Here is a 21,488-nt window from a genome sequence, read left to right on the forward strand (position 1 = left end):
GCTTTTGCTTAAGCAGTTTGCTGGGGAGTTTCCTGCATGAGGAGTAGTGTCTGGTGATTACTCCCCATGCACATTTATTTTGTAAACCCATATCCTCTAACTGAGCTCTTCTGTCAGCTGGAGAGCCCAGTTTTAAAAACCTTTTCAGAAGGATCCTCAAACGCAGGCGTGCGCTTCTGGAAAGCACTCAGTACAGCATAAGAATCTATATAGCATTAGGGCTTGTCTACACTTGAGTTAATTTGGATTAAGAATGCCTGATTAATGCCGTATGTGGACATTCTTATTCTGGAAAAAGAGTGTCTTGTTCCTGTTTAGCTTAATCCACCTCCAAAGCTTTTTCAAATAGCTATCCCTGAATTACTCCATGTGTAGGTAAGCCCTTACACACACGAAAGTGCATGAAAACAACATTAAGGATGCAAAGTCAAGGACTCATAAGTTAGGAAATGTTAAAATTGAGGTTGCCTGTGAAACCATTATTCAGCCTCCTTGTGTGTGTGCATTATAATACAGTCTTTAATTACGTGATCACATACTGTTTTTTCCCCCAGATGCCTAACTCATTCAATGCACGGACTGGACCGTGCTCTGAGTATGAGTGAAGGCCAATGCTGGCATTTTCTAAATTCTGAGTGCTTGAGTTTGCAACCTTAAATGTAGGGGTTCTGTATATAATTTCCTAGGTTTAAAAAAAACAAACTCGGAAAACAGAAGTCCCATCATGTGGGATCATTTTGATACCCACTCGGCCCACCAGCAGGATTGGAATCTTTAGATCCTCTGCCCCTTGGGCTAATAGAGTGATTGTAGTAGTCAGAGGCGCCCCAAGCACGACAGTCAGGCAGCCTTCGGCGGCATGCCTGCGGGCGGTCCACTGCTCACGCGGATTCGGCGGCATTTCTGCGGGTGATCCGCTGATCCCGCGCCTTCGCCATACCCGCCGCCGAATTGCTGCCGAAGCCACGGGACCAGCGGACCTCCCGCAGGCATGCCGCCAAAGGCTGCCTCACTGCCGCCCTCACAGCGACCGGCACGCCGCCCCCCTGTGGCTTGCCGCCCCAGGCACGCGTTTGCTGCGCTGGTGCCTGGAGCTGCCCCTGGTAGTGGTAGGTTGTCACCCTCTGTGTGGGCCAGGCACCAGAGGGGAAAGTGACATGCTTTGCTGGTGCATTTCAAGAGATATTTGCTGACAGAAGAGGACTGCTGGGACTCAGGAATCTTGGGTTCCATTTTGGGTTCCAGAGGAGATTGTTCTCTCATGAACACAGTCTCTTTTTCTGGAAGCCTGGCAAATTTCTGTCCATGTCTCCTCCAGCTCCTCATTCCAGTCTCACCCCCATCCCTGGCTCCCAGTACCAGTCTTCCCTTACGGCTCCTGGTCTCAATCTACTCCCTCTGTCCCCTCTTCTTGGTCCCGCTCTTGTCCCCTCAGCATTTCAGTCAAGCTGCTCCCCTTTCCTGGGGATACGTCTGCATCCCTTTCAATTTTTATAGTGCGGGGGCTGAGAGCCACTGAACCAAACTGTAAACCCTGCATATAATGGAAACCACTTCCAGCCAGGGGGTGCTCTCCTAGTTCCAGCACCTATGTCCCTTTCTTGCCTCCATTCCTTGCCCCCTCTGCAATGAATGCGGGTTCCCCTCCAAGGGGGAGCCCTGAGAACACAGGAGAGACAGTCTCCCTGCTCTCAGTTCCAGTGCCTGGCACGACAGCAGCCCGCTACAGCGATTGCAAGGGAAATCCTGTTCATCCCCTGCAGTCCTCGACTGGAGCATGCTCATTGTGGACAGACTCTTTGGAGAATTTAGCTGTCAAACTCTAAATAGCCTCTACTGAGTATGTGCGAACTGAGATTTTTCAAAGGCTTATATAACGTGGCCAAATTTGAGTGGCATTTAACAGGAACAGCAAAAGGCACATCCCTGGCACCAGAGTGACCACTCTGCCAAATTTCAAGTCCCTGCTGTAAGGCAAGGAGGTGTTAGAGCTTCTCCGCAAAACAATCGTAAGATTTTTTGTGTTTTATAATATGGGCAAACCAACATATTTGTCCCTCATCTAATTCTTGCAAAGAGCTGAACTGTTTTAGATACAACTTTCCCCCAAAAAACCATCAGCCTGAGGCAGACATCTGGCATAGAAAATTTCAGCCCAAATGGTAAAGCTTGGCAAAATGATAAGGAACTTAAAACAAGTTGTTCTAATGGAAAAACGTCAGGCAGCCATCACATAGGTGGTACTACCAGCTCCATCTAGAATAGAGAGCTTGTCTGATGGACACCTACCTCTTCTCACATCTATGCCTCCAGCAATTACTTGTGTTGTAAAGGAAGGTGTTTAATATATTTTAGCTGCCTTTTAATATGATTTAGCAAATAGAAATGAGGAGGCAAGGCCAGTACCGCATAATGAGCCAGCTCTTTATAGACCATCAGCAAGTGTTGTACAGACAAGCAGCAATCTCCAGACCAGAATGAGTACTGGGGCTCTCTGGTTTGTGCACTCACTCACTTGCACATCTTGTAAATACCAGCTGCACGGGGTAGGATGTCGCCCCTCAAACTGCCCCGGCCTTTTTTTAGGAGGATGCAGACTCTCAAATGCTATACAAAATCCCCTCCTGCTTGTGAAATTCAAGGGGGGAAGAATACCAGCTTCTTGTAACTAGAACAAATGATTCTCCAATTACAAGAAAATCTGAGATATGTGGGACATGATAAAGGAAGAATGAATCCCTTAACTCTAAATGGTTTGCAGTTGTGCTGTTCTCAATGTACATTTCCCAGTATTCCAAGTTTTCCTTTCAGCTGCAGATAATTGTCATCAGATTGAGAAGAATCTTCATATGTAGATCTAAATATACTCCGTCCAACTATTATTTAGATTTGAATCTTGGAACCTCTTAAAGTAAATAATGTTATGGGGGAAAGCATAGTTAAATCAATAAAACACAAACTGATTTATAGTCCTGGAAATGTAGAAATGGGTGGAAGGTAATAAAGTTCTCCAAAATATAGACAATGTTATTGCTAACAAGAAAAAAAAGTCTAGTGGAATGGAATTTATCAGACACTGGGGTTGCAAAATTATGCTGTTAATTGCACCAAAAGACAATGTAGAAGGTTAACATCAAAACAAGCCAGCAGAAATGTCATGGTTCCCAAAGACAAAAGGATTGTATTCACCCCTCACTTTGGCATAAGTACTTTAACTCCAATGGCAACTGAGGGGAGAATCAGATTCAAACATTTCATTTGTACTCTGAGATAGCAGTGACGCTAACAAGGTGAAGTTTAAGAAATTGAGAAAAAGTAACACTCTCACTTTTTAATATTTTCACACTTTTCTAGGGGAAATATTTTGAAAGTGTCATAATGTGTTACCTCCATCACCCATTCATACACACACTTTCTCTCACTTTTTAACAAAACTTTTCCCCAACTTTTTCTAATGAGAAAAAAGTAAATGAATGAGAAGATGTGTTTTTCTTCACTTTCTCCAGCTTTTTTCCTTTTCGTCCACTGGGGGATAGGGGGTAGTTTAAAAAAAATGGAGAGAAAGTGGAATTTCCCCCCCACACTATTTGAAGACAAATGTTTAAATTAAAAAAATAAAAAATCTTCCTTTTGAAATTTGTTCAGAAACAAATTTTTTATTAAAATTGATTTTTTCCTGAAATTTTTCATTTTTTTTATGAAATCCCATTTTTTGGCTAAAAGATTTTTACCAACCTAGTCCCTAGTTCTGTACCAAATTTGTTTTACTTCAGCAGCATCATACAAATTCTAGTTCTTAGAACAGAGCCTCCTGGCTTGCCAAGGAAAGAGGGACTGGAACCTTATGATCTGCCCTGAGTAAGGAGCAGCACATTGTCGGCCTGCCCCAGGAGCAAAGGAAAGGACTATATTGTCATTCCATCCATGTGGTCCTTTAGCTCTCTCCTTGATCCATGGGGAAAGTAATCTGCACCAGCCCTTTTCCTAACACACACGATTTATCCTAAATTCTAGCTAAATTGGGATGACTGGCATGTAATGAGGGGCAGAGCCACTCCCTGCCCACTTGTCAATAGGGGCAGTAGCAGTCCAGGAATCTATTTTCCCCCTTATACTCATACTGCTACCTGGTGTATGGGGAACAATCTCACAGGAGTAACGTGGCTCCTTTTGTCCCATTATTTTCCTGCATGAGTGATCTGGCCCTTAGTAAATAGGTGCTGTAAAACTCAAATTATGTATTGTTCAAATTACTACTGTGCTACAGTGCAGTGTTTCTCCTTTTGTAGTCTCCCATTGCCGCCCACATCCTGTCTGTGATTGTCACCAATAAATACCTGCAATGGTTTCACTTCACTCTGCCCTGCCCCCCCCCCACACCTTAATTTTAATGCTAAACGGGATCCTCTTGTTTATTCAAGCAAATAGAATTGGACAATAGAGAGAAACTCTCCCCTGCACCAGTAAACTGCAGGCTTTGGGTTTAAAATAGCTTACACTGCGGTGTTGGTAACTGTGCTCTAATTAATAATCATGCTGCAGATACTGCCTGCCAGAGTTATCTAATCCTCCAGCCAGACACTGCTTTCAAAATGCAATGCAATAGCACAGACATTGCTGATAGGGCTCCCTTCTGGAGGGGGTGGGTGGTGGGTGTGGAGGCCAAATCGCTTCTCCCATTGGTTGTTTTGCTGGTATGGTGATCAGGTGCCAATCCACTGAAGCTGAAGTCAGATGATAGATTCCTAAGTTATTGCTGCAGTAGGTCAAAGATGCCGCCGTTCAGAACTTGTGCAAGGTTAGGAAAATATGCAAGAGAAAGAGAGAGGCAGGAGGGGTCTTTGTCTAAGTGATAGAATTTCATCCTCGCAGTGCTTTGGTTCAGTTACAACCAGCTTCAAGTTTCTTCATCATGCCAGCAGGATCAGAGCTAGGGAAATGAGGCAGTTCCCACTCCCTTTTGTCTGCTTCCTATATTTATTAAACACGTTACTTTAGCAATGGGAACAGAGCCTCCTTGCTCTGAGCCCTGCTTGCCAATCGGAATCCCTGCTTGCCAAGGAAAGAGGGAGTAGGATGAGTGCATGTGGCTGTGAGTGTGGGAAAATGTATTTCTCATTGCTTTATTAAGAAACACCCCAAGATGAGCCACATTCCCTTATCTCTGGGCTCTCTGGCTGGGGCCAGAAATCATGCACATTCTGCTTCCCCTTTATTTTCCAGTGAAATTCTAACAGATGGTGAGTGGTGCATGCTGCAGTTGAGGCTGAATTTCAACTCCTTTTGTGTGTCTGTCTCCCCCCCCACACCCACACACACCCACCCACACACACACACACACATTTCTTTCAGGTGCCTGTGACTTTCTTGAACAAAGACCTCTTGGGCTGACATTTTCTATACTCAGACTCAGCCCAAAGGTGAGTTTTTAAAAAAGTTCGGGCCACGTTGGCACGGCCATTTTGGAGTTATTCAAGCAGAAATAAAGCCTCCTCTGCCCCCCATGTTTTGAGTGGACAGTTTGTGCTCCTACAGAGCAAGAGAGGGACTGGCCGTAAAGCAGCTGTCCATGTTAGGGCTCCCTGCGTCCCAGTTCAGATAGAAAGGGAACAGCAACGGCTGCCTCTGCAATACCTTACCAAACAGATGGGCACTGCGGGTACGTCTACACTTACCGGAGAGTCCAGCGGCAGGCAATCGATGTTCTGGGATCGATCCCGGAAGCGCTCGCCGTCGATGCCGGTACTCCAGCTCGGCGAGAGGAGTACGCAGCATCGACGGGGGAGCCTCCCTGCCGCGTCTGGACCCGCGGTAAGTTCGGACTAAGGTACTTTGAATTCAGCTACGTTATTAACGTAGCTGAATTTGCGTACCTTAGTCCGAAGTGGGGGGTTAGTGGGGACCAGGCCAGAGAGAGAAGGGTAGGTTGTGAGCAGAACTTGCTCCACCCCCAAGTGTTGGCTGGCAGAGCTGAGCCAGCAGCGTTAGTGGAGGGAGAGAATTAAGCTGCCAGGAGGAGAGCATAGTGACTCTTGGGAGGAATGTGGCTAGCGGACAGAGCGCTAGCCTGGGGCACAGGAGCCATGGATTCTGTTTCTGGCTCTGCCTCTGGGTGTCCTTGGGCATGTCATTTTCCCTCTGTACATCAGTTTCCCCATCTGTAAAATGAAGCACTTTGAGATCTGCTGATGGAAAAGCATTCGATAATAGCTGGGTACTATCATTATGCTATTCCGTTTCTGGACTCCTCCCAGCTTGGCATGACAATATGCCAGCCCTTACTCAGGATGTAGAACTAGAGCTCAGTTTGACCCACAGCTAAAACATGAATGAAGCCAGATATGTCCACCTTGTCTTGTCGCTCTCATTAAGATCTAAGGTTCAAGCAAAGAGTGAATTAAATCAGCCAAGTAGTTTGAAAGCTATAATCAGTAAATAGGCAAGTTTGGCACTTGTGCGGTAGAATTTTTTCTGCCTAGTTTTATTATGAATATTATTATTAGGTGTCAGTTTTGATCACTTAATGGGATCACTTAAAGTTACAGACCCTGCCCAAAGAGATTGCCGTCCAAACTCAGAGATGACTGCAAATGAGGAATATACATAGACCCTAGGGGAAGGGGAGAGGAAGAACAAGAATTTCAGTAATAAGACTGCACGGTTTACTAAAGTTATCCCAATTCTAAATACACATGATGGGAGAACTCGTGCGTTCCTAACTTTCAAACTACTGACCTGATTCTTTTCAGCCTATGCCAGGAGGGCTACGTGTCCGATAAACAGGTTGCATTAAATGCATCCTTAAGATGGAAAAGAAATGTATCAAAAATGTTTTTTGTAATGAATCTTCAGGAAGGGCATTTGAAGTAAGAGGTATGACTGTACACTCTGTACTCTATTGGTAGAGAGTTCAAATTCAGGCATCTTTGTAATCCCTCTGCAGTCACCAAATCTTTGGCAACTTTTACTTGATTTTTAAGTCTCTGAGAGCTCAGTTCTGCTACTGAGGGTTGTCAATCATCTTATAGAAGTGTCCGTGGCCTTAGGCTTATTTCATAATGCCCAACTTTACTTTCTCCTGTATGTATACAGCTCCTATTGCATGCTTAAAGTCCATGGGAATTGTGCTCACGTGTCTAGGGGTCCGTCATTTGTGTTTATACATGAACCTGAAGCTGCGTAGATGGAAGGTCGATGAATGAAAATGGCTATTCTTGCAAATCTTCCTGTTTACTTAATATCCAGTGCAGCTAAGGTAATAACCGGCCTTGTGTTCATAAAGACCCCATTCAAAGACTCACTAAGAGGCTTAGAATTCTGTGAAGCTCAAACTCCGGGAGTGAGTTAGATAATAGTCGTATTTGGGTAGTCTAGTTTGTGTGGCGGCTGATAACATTGTAACTAACCAAACTGTGACATAAATATGACTGAGGAAACAGGCAAATAGTTTGGTTTGTTTCAAATTATTATTCCTGGGGGGATTTCAAGAATTCTAGTTAGATAATCAGGGACACGAGAGTTTGACTCTAGTTTTTCTGATGTCATAAGAATTCTGGGAAAGCTGCTTCTGAAGCAATCTAGGTTTTTGTTTTTAAAAAGTATTTCCCCAAAGTTTTCCAGGATCATAATCTTTAATAAAGACAATGGAGCAGTTTTAATATTTATTACAGTGGCGCCTAGATTCCCAACAACCCATTGTGCTAGGGGCTGTACAAGAATATAACAAAAAAGATTAGAGAAATAAAAGCAGACAAAAATGGGGAAAAAAACCTTTAGCTCTTGAACTGTTTCAAGGGGTAGGATATGCCAAAATTGCAGTGAGACAATTTGAAAGGGATAGTGGTGGTGTTTTAATTTAAATGGAATAAATGGGCCCCAAGAGTGTTTAAATGACCCTGAAACTATCCAACATTAAACAGATTTATGCAAGGTTCAGGGTTTGGTATTCAGAGACCTCAGCCTGCTTAATACCATGGCAAACACATTATTGTTTTTTACCTTTTATGAAAGAAACAGAAATGAAGGAAAATAGTTAAAGCATTTGAAATGTAAAGTATTAAGTGAGATTTGAGTGTTTTAACAACATCTCTTGTTCCCTTTCCCTTTAGCTAGAGAAAATTTTTAAAAGGAACCCTCCTGCCCCATTTGACAGTCTTTTAGATGGTACTAGGAATGGTAAAAACTGTGTTTTTTTGTGTGGAAAAGAACATTTTTGGTTGAACTAGACTGGAGCTGTCATTCTTGCTGCTGTTGTTAAAGTCTGATCCCATTTTCTAGAAGGGAGAACAATACATACACAAGAGAGGAAAGAAAAGAACTGCAAAGATAGAAAATGCAGCTTCTGTGTCTCTTGCTGACTTTTACTTGCAACCTCAGTGTTGGAAAAAAACAGGCATAGCAGGCCTTCTTATCAGCCATTCCAAGACCTGGCAACCTTGTACTAGCATCGGGTTGATTTGGTCATTACTTTTCTTTGCATATTTTGCAACACTCTTGTAAGCCTGTGACCAGAGAGGCAGTCTTGGCCGGCTAAGCCAGAATCTGATTAGACAGAAGGAAAAAGGAGAGGGTGTAGGTGACAAAATGTTACGTCCCAGGTGATGGTTGGGATTCAGTCAAAGCAGGTGGAGGTAGCGACGTCATCTGAGTCCCTTTTTTGGCCTGGCCTAGTCAGGACATTTTTTGGGATCAAAGGTCCAGTGGTGTTACAGTAGAACCCAGGACCCGGGGGGGGGGGGGGGGAGGGTAGGGGGCGAGGGCGTGGTAGCCATAATGGCTAATCTCATTCCTTCCCTTCTTTCCATCAGTAGTTGTTGCGTTCACTTCCCTCCTCGTTTTTCCCCCAACGTCTTTTCTTTTAAGGACCCCAGAAGGGAGTGATGGATGGAATCGACTTATTATTTGGTTTACCAATTAGGCTTCATTTTTGCCACACCAATTTTGGTCCATTGATTTCTGCTCTCATATGTCCCTTGTTCACCAGGCATGATTTTAACATGATTTTAACACAGTTCTTGAATATATAAATAGCTCTTTTTTCGTTTGTTTGTTTTCCTTTTGTACCTTTTTCCATTAACATTTATTATTGTGGGTTATGGTAACATTTTATGAACTTTTACTTACTTTTACAGTTGAGCTTACAATCAGGGTAAATTCGTAGACCCAGTTATTACAACAGAGGGTTCTATCTACCAGCAGGAAAAGAACTAGGTCAGACGAGGTGATCACGATGGTCCTTTCTGACCTTAAAATCTATGAGTCTAACCATCAAGCCGACGTGTACTTTGTAACTTACATCTTGATGAAAGGAGCAGGAAGGCGAAATGGCTTAGCTGCCATCCCTCGACCAGCCATGAAATTGTTCCCTGTGCAGATTGACAGAATTGGGAGTGAGAGAAAGAACAAACAAACAAATTTGGCATCGCATGGATGCCAAATCTACCTTTTCAGCGTTAGAAACCGTCCGTTTCTGTTCTCGCAGAAGCAGCATCTTCAGGATTGCAAGGGGTAAAGATTAGAGGAGCAAACGGAAGAAATGCAAGAAATATTGTTGTCAATTGGCTTCCTTCTGCAGCCAAACCCAAGAAAGGCAAATGTCTGCTAGCATCTTCAACTGAGGAAAGAACAGGATGAGGACTATGGCAAGCAGTACAGGGGGCAGAGAGGCTTGCCAGGCCAGGGTAGAACCACAATATCAGACTCCTCTCCAGTTTTGATACCTCTGAGGGGTCAAGAGAGGCCAATTCCCCCAAGTGTTGCTGTGTGTAGCAGGAGTGCTCTGTCCCTCCCACCCCCGTGACAGATCAGCGGAGGAGTGGAGAGAGGAGCGCCAGACTCAGCGTGGGAACCCGGCTTTTTCCCTGACGTCTGTAGCAAAGAACTAAGGAAATTCCCAGCCCCAAACAACAAATGCACTAAGATGGAGTCCAGGTTGTAAATACAAGCTGATAACTCAAAGGGAAAACTAGGACGGGTTAGAAATTTCCCCTCCAAGTTGGTTTTCGATGGAAAATTGAGTTTTTGACGGAACCGTTTTTTTGTGTGTGAGAAAAGGGTCTGCATTTTGCAGCCAATTTTGATATTTCATCAAAAATCCAAATGTCCAAAAGCCCAAAGTGTTCAGTTTTTGGCTGAACTATTTCAGTTTCCCCCAGAAAGGAATTTACTGCAGAACAAATTGCAAAGGGAGCTACTGTACTGATTGTATTAGTCATTATCAGATTGAATTCCTCAAGCTGCTGCTTTTTTAATTAAAATGCACTTCCATCTGCTGCACTTGAGTGCCTGGCACTGGGGGGAAAGCAGCTCCAGCCTGCTCTGAAATATGCACGGCCTTGGTACAAGAGCCTGGGTTTATAGCACCTGAATTATTGAGCCCTAGGGCTAGGCAGAGAGAAAGATCAGGGCAAACTGGAGGCTGGCCAGAGAAGGGGGACAGAAATAGAGGGACTGAGTCATCAGGGGAGATGAAAAGAGCTCCAGGAAACCCGTCTAGCTTGACCAAGGGGCGCCTCAGGAGATGTGAGACAGGATAAGAGCCCAGGCCTTGGAAGGTTGTAAACAAGAAGGGAGAGGAATTGTTTAGGGTGGAATGAGGGGACATAACCAACTGTGAAGTGAAAGTGTTAAAGAAGGGAAAATAGAGGCTGATTATCAGGTTAACTCCCTGACAGTGAGATCTGATGAATCATCTCTCCCATGGGATGGGTGAGAGCACCTCGCTTGGGATATTTCAATCTAGCCTGGACAAACCCTGGATAATGTACCCTGAGGAGGGATTGTGCATTGGCTCCTGGGAGAGTGTCAGGATGGGACTTACTAGCTCTGGTCCAGCTCTGTAAGAACGTAAGAGGGGCCATACTATGGCAGACCATTGGGTCCATCTAGCCCAGTATCCTGTCTTCTGACAGTGGCCAGTGCCCCTCACTGTCTACCCACAGTTCCCCCTGCTACTCTGGCAAATCACGCGTAAAATTATAATTAGGCAGGCCGAAAAAGGATTGGAAGAGAAACTAGCCAAAGACTCAAAAACTATGAGCAAATTTCATTGAGCAGTAGGAAGTCCGCCAAACAATTATTGGGGCCACTGGATGGCGGAGGTGGTAAATGAGAACTGAAGGACGATAAGGCCATTGTGGAAAAGTGAAATGAATTCTTTGCATCAGCCTTCACTGAAGAGGATGTGAGGGAGATTCCCACACCTGAGTCATTTGTTTCCGGTACCAAATCTGAGGAACTGTCCCAGACTGAGGTGTCAGTAGAGGAGATTTTGGAACAAATTGATAAATTAAACAGTAATAAGTCACCAGAACCAGATGGTATCACCCAAGAGTTCTGAAGGAAATCAGATATGAAATTGCAGAACTACTAACTGGTATGTAACTTAACACTTAAATCAGCTTCTGTACCAGATGACTGGAGGATAGCTAATGTGACGCAATTTTTAAAAAAGGCTCCAGAGGTGATACTGGCAATTACAGGCCGGTAAACCTAACTTCAATATCAGGCAAATTGGTTGAAACTATAGTAAAGAACAGAATTATCAGACACACAGATGAACACAGTTTATTGGGGAAAAGGCAACATGGTTTTAGTAAAGGGAAATCATGCCTCACCAATCTACTAGAATTCTTTGATGGGGCTCAACAAACATGTGGACAACGGTGATCCTGTTGATGGTGTCCAACTACTTTCAAAAAGCCTTTGACAAGATCCCTCACCAAAGGCTCTTAAACAAAGTATGCTGTCATGGAATAAAAGGGAAAGTCCTCTCATGGATCATGAACTGGTTAAAGGACAGGAAACAAAGGATAGGAATAAATGCTCAGTTTTCAGAATGGAAAGAGGTAAATGGTGTCCCCGCCAGGGACCTGTACTGGGACCAGTGCTGTTCAACGTATTCATAATCATCTGGGAAAAGGGGTAAACAGTGAGGTGGCAAAATTTGCAGACGACACAAAATCATTGAAGATAATTAAGTCCGAAGCAGACTGCAAAGAGTTACTAATGGATCTCACAAAACCGAGTGACCGGGCAACAAAACTGCAGATGAAATTCAATGTTGATAAATGCAAAGTAATGCACGTTGGAAAACATAATCCCAGCTATACATATAAAATGATGGGATCTAAATTAGCTGTTACCACTCAAGAAAGAGATCTTAGAGTCATGATTAGTTCTCTGAAAACATCCACTCAATGTGCAGCGGCAGTCAAAAAAGCGAACAGAATGTTGGGAATCCTTAGGAAATGGCTAGCTAGTAAGATGGAAAATATTATAATGCCACTATATAAATCCATGGTTTGCCCTCTCCTTGAATACTGTGTGCAGTTCTGCTCATCCCATCTCAAAAATAATCTATTAGAATTGTAAAAGGTACAGAGAAGGGCAACAAAATTAATTCAGGGTATGGAAAAGCTTCAGTAGTGGGGGTGAGGACTGTGGGTAGGGACTGAGGGGCATTGGCAAAGCTGGGGAGGAGGTGCCCAGGGCTGGGATAGTAGGGGGGGGGGCTCTGGGTAGTGATTGAGGGGCATTGGCAGAGCTGGGCAGGGTGGGGGGAGGGCTGAAATAGCAGGGGTAGGGTTGCCAACTTTCTATTGGCACAAAACCAAACAGCCTGGCCCTGCCCCTTTCCCGAGGCCCCGCCCCCCATTCACTACATTCTCCCTCCCTTGGTGGCTCACTCTCCCCCACCCTCACTCACTTTCACTGGGCTGGGGAAGGGCTTCGGGTGCAGGGAGGGGGATGAGGGCTCTGGGGTGGGGCCAGAAATGAGGGGTTCAGGATGCGGGAGGGGGCTCTGGATTGGGCCAGGGAGTTGTGGTTTGGGAGGGGGTGAGAACTCTGGCTGGGGGTGTGGGCTTTGGGATGGGGCTGGGGATAAGGGGTTTGGGGTTCAGGAGGGAGCTTTGGGCTGGGGCTGAGGGTTTCAGAGTGCAGGAGGGGGCTGCGGGTTGAGGCAGGGGGTTGGGGTGCAGGAGTGGGTGCGGGCTCTGGGTTGGGGCCAGGGGTGAGGAGTTCAGGGTGCGGGAGGGGGTTCTGGGCTGGGGCAGGGGATTGGGGTGCAGGAGGGGGTACAGGCTCTGGGCTGGAGGTACAGGCTCTCAGGTGGGGCCAGGGATGAGGGGTTTGGGGTGCAGGAGGAGGCTCCAGGTTTGGGGGGGCTCAGGGCTGGGGCGCGGGCTTACCTTGGGCAGCTTCCAGTCAGTAGCACAGCAGTGGGGCTAAGGCAGGCTTCCTGCCTGTCCTGGCTCTGTACTGCCCCCCGGAAGTGGCCAGCAGGTCTGGCTCCTAGGTGGGGTCAGGAGGCTCCACGGCGTGCGCTGCTGAGCAAACTTTTAACAGCCCAGTCAGTGGTGTTGACCGGAGCCGCCAGGATCCCTTTTCGACTGGGTGTTCCGGTCGAAAACTGGACACCTGGTCACCCTAAGCAGGGCACCTGCAGACCAGGCTTGAGACATTGGATGCCTACACACTCAATCTGGGCATTACTCATTCCCTTCCCTTTGCATTGAACAACAGTAGTGAATAACAGGGGCATGTCCAGCATCTCTGCAAAGAATCGGCCCCTTGTGCCAGGCGCTGCATGGCCAGACAGTGACGGCTTTTGCCCCAAAGAACTCCCAGTCTAGGCAGCTGTGCCCTGATCCCATCTAGCCCTAGAACCCCCAGAGGGGATGTGGGGCTGGTAGCCCTGGGGAGCTAAGTGGACCTGTTAATTTTTACAGGGTGGTTCTTCACGTAGCCCCACTGCGGAGTGAACCACTGAGCTGCAGGGCCAGTCCCAGGAGATGGTGGCCATCATGGAGGGACTCCACCTGCTGCTGGACACCAGGGAGGAGGACACTACTATTTTCCCTTTGCCATCACTGCGAGTAGGATATGGGCTTGCACATCCACAGACAGCCCCCCACCCTCTCCCCCAGCTCCAAGATGCAGCACAAGGTGTGAGCAGAATGCCCTTCCTCGCGCTGTGTTGCGCCCCCAAGACTTGGGAGCAATTCTGGCGGGATGGTACAGGCCAAACCTAGTTGGGGTGTTCACACTTGGGGCAGTGCGGTTAGTGCCCGGGGGGTAGTAATGGAACCATCTCTGTGACCTCCAGGCTGAGCCAGATCTCTGCTGCTTCCTTTTTCTCAGGACCCTTCTCCAGCCAGGGCTGGGATGACGCCACAGAGAGTGTCCTGAGAGATGAGGTCATGTCCATCTCCATTGTGAGCAGAATGAGAGCCAGGAGAGGGATCCACGCCCCAAGCCCTGCCACCAGCTCCCACTTCTGTCTGGGCAGCCCTCTGAGCTGGGGCACCTGGGCCAGTCCCAGAGCAGCACCTGCCATCCCGATCCATGGAGGGGCAGGAACATGCTGCCATGTGGGGGATGGATGTTTGGGCCCTGAGGCGTTGGGGATTGGGTGTATCTTCTCTGAGGCATGGTGCCCCCATGGGCATCTGGCCTCCCAGCCCCTGGTTGGCAGCTGTTGCAGAGTCCAGGGATGACAGGCTCCCATTGGCTAGGGTGGGGGTGCTTGCCCAGTGGGGCTCCCTATGGTTTTGCATTTACTTACTGTGGGCCCCGGGTGAGATGAGGGCTGAGGTGGGGGGCTGGAGGGGAAGGTAGGCTGACCAGATAGCAAGTGTAAGAAATCAGGACTGGGGTGGGCTGTAATAGGTGCCTATATATGAAAAAGCCCCCAAAATCAGGACTGTCCCTATAAAATCGGGACATCCCTTAGAGCAAGGGTCGGCAACCTTTCAGAAGTGCTGTGTGGAGTCTTCATTTATTCACTCTAATTTAAGGTTTCGCGTGCCAGTCATACATTGTAACGTTTTTAGAAGGTCTCTTTCTATAAGTCTATAATATAGAACTAAACTATTGTTGTATATAAAGTAAATAAGGTTTTTAAAATGTTTAAGAAGCTTCATTTAAAATTAAATTAAAATGCAGAGCCCCCCGGACCAATGGCCAGGACCCGGGCAGTGTGCATGCCACTGAAAATCAGCTCGCGTGCCATAGGTTGCCTACCCCTGCCCTAGAGGGAGGGGGCAATTGTATCTGTCAGCCTGGCCTGAAAGACACCAAGCTGCTGGCTTAGTCAGAATCAAGACGATGACGAAAGTACCCAGCCCATCCTTCCCTGTGTGTCAGGTTGGCATCGCCACAGACCTTTCCCAAAGGGCTCGGATGGCTCCTCCAGCCAGCAGCAGTGGGGCCAAGAGCCCATCAGATGGGGCCAAAGGAGCCTGTAGCTATTCAAGGGACATAAATGCCACTGACATACGCACAGACAGCTCCCCCCAGGGACCATTCCCATTTGGGCTGAGTTTAGTGCATGAACCTCAGCACCATTTGCAATCACTGCCACACCGTATTGCTCCTGAAACTGACTGAGCACTGGGCCAGCTCTGCCGCTCACACTCGGATGCATGTGGCTTGTTCGTTGAAAGACTTTGGATATTATTCCCGAATCGCACCTTGTACCGGAGGATTTCACTCTGGAGAGAACCAAACCAACTGTAACCCTTCCTCTGGTGACATAGATACATGGCTAGGATAAGTCTCTTATACCCTTGGCGCATAGGCTGCAAACTTGGTTTGGGGGTCTGTGGACTTTAAGATGTTGGGAGCCTGCAGCTGAGGAAATGATTAAGAACATTCATCGATTCATAGATTCTAGGACTGGCAGGGACCTCAAGAGGTCATCGAGTCCAGTCCCCTGCCCTCATGGCAGGACCAAATACTGTCTAGATAGACCATCCCTGATAGACATTTATCTAACCTACTCTTTATTTATTCCCCCCTGACAGTTAGGAACTTTTTCCTAATGTCCAACCTAAACCTCCCATGCTGCAGTTTAAGCCCATTGCTTCTTGTTCTATCCTTAGAGGCTAAGATAAACAAGTTTTCTCCCTCCTCCTTTTCACACCCTTTTAGATACCTGAAAACTGCTATCATGTCCCCTCTCAGTCTTCTCTTTTCCAAACTAAACAAACCCAATTCTTTCAGCCTTCCTTCATAGGTCATGTTCTCTAGACCTTTAATCATTCTTGTTGCTCTTCTCTGGACCCTCTCCAATTTCTCCACATCTTTCTTGAAATGTGGCACCCAGAACTGGACACAATACTCCAGTTGAGGCCTAACCAGCGCAGAGTAGAGTGGAAGAATGATTTCTCGTGTCTTGCTCACAACACACCTGTTAATGCATCCCAGAATCATGTTTGCTTTTTTTGCAACAGCATCATACTGTTGACTCATATTTAGCTTGTAGGCCTCTATAACCCCTAGATCCCTTTCTGCCGTACTCCGTCCTAGACAGTCTCTTCCCATTTTGTATGTGTGAAACTGATTGTTCCTTCCTAAGTGGAGCATTTTGCATTTGTCTTTATTAAACTTCATCCTGTTTACCTCAGACCATTTCTCCAATTTGTCCAGATCATTTTGAATTATGATCCTATCCTCCAAAGCAGTTGCAATCCCTCCCAGTTTGGTATCGTCTGCAAATTTAATAAGCTTACTTTCTATGCCAATATCTAAGTCATTGATGAAGATATTGATTCCTCCATGTACCAAAGATTCCTCCATGTACCAAACTATAAGCCACAAAACCATGTGTGTAAGACGTCAGCTAGTCACAGGAAGTGGGCCCATCATGGCTAATACAAGATTAAACAGCTGTAAGATTCTGTGCAGTGGCCTGAGGTCAGAAGGCATCATCTAGTCTCCACTTGCTGAAACCATTCCCATTAAGGAGCAAAGAGGGACAGATCATTCTTACAGCAACTGCTTTCCACTGGGCGTGACAATATTGGGCCTAATTCTTCTCGCACCTGCAACTGTTTTATGTTGGACCCAGGTAGATCCACTAGGCTGGACTCATTGGGTCCGTGCCCTGTGCCATGCACCAACCCAACAACACAAAGCAGCCAGAAACCCCATTTAATTGGCTGGTTAAGATGCTGCAAATTGCTGAAACAGCGCACGCCAGTAGAGTGCACTGGTGAATCTGACTCATCAGCTTCAGTAGACATCCCCCCAATTTATATTGGGCCTGATTCTGGTCTGACTTACCCTCTTGTCTTCCTTCCTACACCAGCTAGCGAGCCTAGCCTGAGAGCTGGTCTGGGGTGAAGAAAAGGAGTGTATATTTTGCACATTTCTAAAGAAATCAATGTTTTTATTTATTTCAATGCTTCCCTTGAAAGTTTGTTTTTTGGGGTTGGTTTTTTTTTTTTTGGATCACTGGCTCTCACGCGTTTTTAACTCATAAAAATGAGACATTTTAAAAAAATCACTTGACAAATTTGTTGGCAAACAAAACATTTCAACCAAAATGCAGTTCACTTTATTTATTTATTTATTGGGCATTAGTCAAAAAAGCCTTTTCCACTGGAAAACCAGTTTACAGCAAATTTTTTCTCTCAGTTCTAACCATCTCCCAGTGCCCCCTTTGCAACTGCAGCAGTGAAGAGCCAACACGCCCTAAGACAAAATGAAATCGGCTGTCAGACGGCCCCTCTCCCAGTGGAATGAAGCCCGTTTTATAGTCATGGGTTAATTTGTGTGGCAACAAAATAAAATGAGATATTTCCTTGAAGAAACTCACTGTACATCCAGCTAGGTATGCAGAGGAACAGTATTGCTCCTCCCACAGTTTCCTCCAAGTCTGTAAATGAATTTTAATGCTCATAAAAGAAAGGAACTAGTTATTCTGGCCTGAGTGAGCCCCAGTGTAAGCGATCAGTCTGCGTCAGCATGTATGGTGCTGTTCAGCTCTGCCTACCTCCAGAGATGATGTTGTTGTGCTTTCACATGCACTAAGCAATTTCCATTTCCACAAGAGTTGCGGCGTTGGTTCAGAGAACAACGTGTTAGAGCAATAATAGTGCTTTAGCCTGTTCTACTGTAGTTCTGCTGTCAGATGGCCCACAAATTAAGCCTCAAATGCTGCTGTGAGTTAGGTCAGGGATATCTAAGGGTATGGCTACACTTGCAGCTGTACAGCGCTGTGAGTTAAACCTGTCTCCGTACAGCTGAGTAGGGAAAGCGCTGCAGTCTGTCCACACTGACAGCTGACAGCGCACTGGCGTGGCTACATTTGCAGCACTTGCAGCAGCATTGGGAACGGTGCATTGTGGGTAGCTATCCCACAGAGCACCTCTTCCCATTCTGGCGCTGTGGATTGTGGGAAGCGGGTGGAGGATGCGGGGCTTTCTGGGTCCTGTCCCAACGCCCCGTGATGCATCGCTTCGCATCCCAGCAATCCCTGTGTTTCCGTCCACATTTGGCGCCATTTGGCGCCATCTTTCAATGCCATCTTTCAACGGTTTCTGTGCAGCACGATCTATGTTCCGTTTCAGTCTGCGGGAATGGAGCCCGAACTGCTGAGGAGTATGCTGACGAGTCTCGCCAGCACGTCACGTTTGGCAGCCGAGTTATTCCTTAAGATCCAAAGTGAGAGTGAGGAGTCCAATGATGATAGCGAGTCGCGTAACGCGTATGACACGAAATTGCTTGTGGCATTCACGGACATGCTCAGCACCGTGGAACGCCGCTTTTGGGCTCAGGAAACAAGCACTGAGTGGTGGGATCACATCATCATGCAAGTCTGGGATGATGAGCAGTGGCTGCAGAACTTTCGGATCAGAAAAGCCACTTTCATGGGACTGTGTGAGAAACTTGTCCCCACCCTGCGGCGCAAGGACACGAGATTGAGAGCTGCCCTGCCAGTGGAGAAGCGGGTGGCTATTGCAATCTGGAAGCTGGCAACTCCAGACAGCTACCGATCGGTCGCGAACCAGTTTGGAGTGGGAAAGTCGACCGTTGGAATCATGTTGATGCAAGTTTGCAAGGCCATTAATCGCATCCTACTCAGAAGAACCGTGACTCCGGATAACGTGCAGGACATTGTGGATGGCTTTGCACAAATGGGTTTCCCTAACTGCAGAGGGGTGATAGATGGGACGCATATTCCTTTTCTGGCACCAGCCCACCTAGCCCCCGAGTACATAAATCGAACTGATATTTCTCGATGGTTCTCCAGGCGCTTGTGGATCACTGTGGGCGTTTCATTGACATTAACACAGGCTGGCCTGGAAAGGTGCATGACGCACGCATCTGGACGCACTGGCCTGTTCAGGAAGCTGCAGGCCGGGACTTTTTTCCCAGAGCAGAAGATCACAGTAGGGGAAATCGAAATGCCCATTGTGATCCTTGGAGATCCTGCTTACCTGTTAATGCTGTGGCTCATGAAGCCACACAGGGAGCCTTGACAGCAGCAAGGAACGGTTCAACTACAGGCTGAGCCGGTGCCGAATGACTGTGGAGTGTGCTTTTGGCCGTTTAAAGGGCCGCTGGCGATCTCTGTATGGGAAGCTGGACTTGGCCGAAAACAGCATCCCCACGGTTATATCCGCATGCTGTACCCTCCATAATATTTGTGAAGGGAAGGGTGAAAGATTCAGTCAAGCATGGGCCTCCAATGTTCAACACCTGGAGGCTGAATTTGCACAGCCAGAGACCAGGGCTATTAGAGGGGCCCAGCGCGGGGCTGCAAGGATTATGGATGCCTTGAGGGAGCAATTTGAGGCTGAAAACCAGCAGTAATGTCTGGTTTTCTGCACAGGAGTAAAGTGCAGTGGTTCCAATGTTAGTAGGAATCTGTGTTTGCTAAGCTGATTTGCAGTGCCTTTTACTTTATGCAATAATAAAGAATGTTTTCAAAGCCAAAAAATCCATTTATTGAAAGGAAAATTCATTTACTGAAAAGAAACACAACTGTTTGGGAATCAGAAAGGGTAAGGGGGTGGGTGGGGAACGGTACAATCACAGATTTGCATATGTCCTGTCTGGAGTGCTGTGCAATGAGTGCTGCACTTCAGGATGGCTATACTGAATGGTGATGGGGGTTGAGTGCAGAGGGTAAGGGTCGTAGTTCTCAGGGCTGCTTGGTGAAGATACAGGTGTTGGAGGCAGCTGGTGGCAGTAAGAACCTGGATGTTGGGGAAAGTGGGTTGGAGGTGACATGGGGGCAGAAGGGAAAGAGTTTTGTGACAAGGGCTGCAGTGAGGGTCGGGTGTGATAGTGCTTCGCCAGCATGGCTACGAGCGCCTGGATAGAGTCCGCTTGGCACTCCATGATGCTTATCAGCCGATCCATGCTTTGCTTCCGGTGCGCTGCGTTTTCCTTGCGGATCCTGCTTTCGCTCTCCCTCCACTCCTGCGCTTTTTGATTCTCTGTAAGAGATTGATGCATCACTTTGTGCAGCATGTCTTCTTTGCTTTTTCACGGTCTCTTCTGGAGTTTTTGCAGTCTCTCAGCTGGTGATAACACGGACAGCTGAGATCTCAAGGTTGCATCTGTAACGGCAAAATACAACACTGACCAGAGGCAGCATTGTTTATACCAGACAGAGTAATGATTCCCCCGCACTTGAGGGCACACATAGTCTACACAATAGCATAATTTGCCCGTCCCAAAGCGAGCGCACATAACCTACGGGAACTCCAAAATGGTGAGTAAGGGGGACTGATTGTTTCAGGGCCGTACTGTCCTCTGGGTTTCTGTGCCTTGGGGAGAGCCAACAGCTGCAGGGGGCCCCTACACTGAACACTGTCCCAACATTTTCCACAGGAGTTCGTCCTGGAAGATATCTCGCTGCTGAGGGTGACCTGGGAAGCAAGGGAGGGTCTTCTACTGCAATGCGGCTTCCGCCCTGGCCCATATGCAGCTTGCCTGTGTGCAGCAATGGTTCCCCCGCCCCTCGCGGCACAGTGGTGCGGACACATTAGCCTGATTGTGACAAGGACCACGGTGGCTCTCCCAAGAAACCTGCGCAAGCGCATTGCCCACGTTCTGGATGAGACTTTCAAAGAGATCACTGAGGCCGATTACCACGATGTGATAGACCACATCAATGCGCCATTCTGCATCTAGGCATGCATGCCTAACCCTCCTCTCACAAACAGCCCGCACCGAAAAAATTCCTTCCCGAAAAAAACCAACCGCTTACTGGGAACCTGCTCTTCTGTTTGTCCTCCACCAAGTTCCGGCCGCTGCGACTGGCTACCTTCCTCCTGGCTCGAGAAGAGTTCCTGGCTGCATGGCTCCAGGGATTCCAGGGTGTCTCCCCCTGCCCCAGCACCCTCACTCCCGCTTTCATCCTCCTCCTCCTCCCGCTCTGAAGTGTCCATGGTGGTGCTCGGAGTGGAGGTGGGGTCACCCCCAAGTATCGCGTCCAGCTCTTTGTAGAATCGGCAGGTTGCGGGGGGGAGTACCCAAGCGGCGTTTGCCTCGCGGGCTTTGCGGTAGGCATTCTGCAGCTCCTTTACTTTAACCCCGCACTGCAGTGCATCCCGATCATGGCCCCTTTCCATCATGGCCCTTGATATGTGCCCAAAGGTATTGTAATTCCTACGGCTGGAGCGCAGCTGGGACTGGACAGCTTCCTCCCCCCAAACACTGATGAGGTCCAGCACCTCACCATTGCTCCA

The sequence above is a fragment of the Trachemys scripta genome, chromosome 6 (assembly GCF_013100865.1).
Source record: "Trachemys scripta elegans isolate TJP31775 chromosome 6, CAS_Tse_1.0, whole genome shotgun sequence".
Taxonomy (NCBI): Eukaryota; Metazoa; Chordata; order Testudines; family Emydidae; genus Trachemys; species Trachemys scripta.